Here is a 1,478-nt window from a genome sequence, read left to right as displayed (position 1 = left end):
CCTGTTTATACATAAAGAGTAGAACCAGCTCACCTGTTTATACATAAAGAGTAGAACCACCACCTGTTTATACATAAAGAGTAGAACCAGCTCACCTGTTTATACATAAAGAGTAGAACCAGCTCACCTGTTTATACATAAAGAGTAGAACCAGCTCACCTGTTTATACATAAAGAGAAGAACCAGCTCACCTGTTTATACATAAAGAGTAGAACCAGCTCACCTGTTTATACATAAAGAGTAGAACCAGCTCACCTGTTTATACATAAAGAGTAGAACCAGCTCACCTGTTTATACATAAAGAGTAAACCAGCTGTTTATACATAAAGAGTAGAACCAGCTCACCTAAAGAGTTTATACATAAAGAGAACATAAACATAAAGAGAACCAGCTCACCTGTTTATACATAAAGAGTAGAACCAGCTCACCTGTTTATCACCTGTTTATACATAAAGAGTAGAACCAGCTCACCTGTTTATACATAAAGAGTAGAACCAGCTCACCTGTTTATACATAAAGAGTAGAACCAGCTCACCTGTTTATACATAAAGAGTAGAACCAGCTCACCTGTTTATACATAAAGAGTAGAACCAGCTCACCTGTTTATACATAAAGAGTAGAACCAGCTCACCTGTTTATACATAAAGAGTAGAACCAGCTCACCTGTTTATACATAAAAAGAGTGCAGAACCAGCTCACCTGTTTATACATAAAGAGTAGAACCAGCTCACCTGTTTATACATAAAGAGTAGAACCAGCTCACCTGTTTATACATAAAGAGTAGAACCAGCTCACCTGTTTATACATAAAGAGTAGAACCAGCTCACCTGTTTATACATAAAGAGTAGAACCAGCTCACCTGTTTATACATAAAGAGTAGAACCAGCTCACCTGTTTATACATAAAGAGTAGAACCAGCTCACCTGTTTATACATAAAGAGTAGAACCAGCTCACCTGTTTATACATAAAGAGAACCAGCTCACCTGTTTATACATAAAGAGAGACCAGCTCACCTGTTTATACATAAAGAACCAGCTCACCTGTTTATACATAAAGAGACCAGCTCACCTGTTTATACATAAAGAGTAGAACCAGCTCACCTGTTTATACATAAAGAGTAGAACCAGCTCACCTGTTTATACATAAAGAGTAGAACCAGCTCACCTGTTTATACATAAAGAGTAGAACCAGCTCACCTGTTTATACATAAAGAGTAGAACCAGCTACCTGTTTAACCAAAGCTCCACCTGTTTATACATAAAGAGTAGAACCAGCTCACCTGTTTATACATAAAGAGTAGAACCAGCTCACCTGTTTATACATAAAGTAGAACCAGCTCACCTGTTTATACATAAAGTAGAACCAGCTCACCTGTTTATACATAAAGAGTAGAACAGCTCACCTGTTTATACATAAAGAGTAGAACCAGCTCACCTGTTTATACATAAATAAAGAGTAGAACCAGCTCACCTGTTTA

General features: G+C 37.1%; 1 long non-coding RNA gene across 5 annotated transcripts; it reads right to left on the bottom strand.

Annotated features, from left to right (window-relative positions):
• Positions 1-36: 36 nt before the first annotated feature.
• Positions 37-1,220, bottom strand: LOC127920635 (uncharacterized). Of its 5 annotated transcripts, none has more exons than XR_008106753.1 (4): positions 1,070-1,220; positions 700-955; positions 472-663; positions 37-159 (listed from the first exon to the last, which is right to left on the bottom strand). It is a non-coding gene; the product is annotated as an uncharacterized LOC127920635 (long non-coding RNA). The 5 variants fall into 5 exon arrangements; XR_008106752.1 differs by lacking the exon at positions 37-159 and adding an exon at positions 185-287; XR_008106749.1 differs by lacking the exon at positions 37-159 and having other exon boundaries at positions 448-663.
• Positions 1,221-1,478: the final 258 nt, after the last annotated feature.

The sequence above is a fragment of the Oncorhynchus keta genome, unplaced genomic scaffold, assembly GCF_023373465.1.
Source record: "Oncorhynchus keta strain PuntledgeMale-10-30-2019 unplaced genomic scaffold, Oket_V2 Un_contig_20076_pilon_pilon, whole genome shotgun sequence".
NCBI classification, from domain to species: domain Eukaryota; kingdom Metazoa; phylum Chordata; class Actinopteri; order Salmoniformes; family Salmonidae; genus Oncorhynchus; species Oncorhynchus keta.
This window is presented reverse-complemented; position numbering and strand designations above follow the sequence as displayed.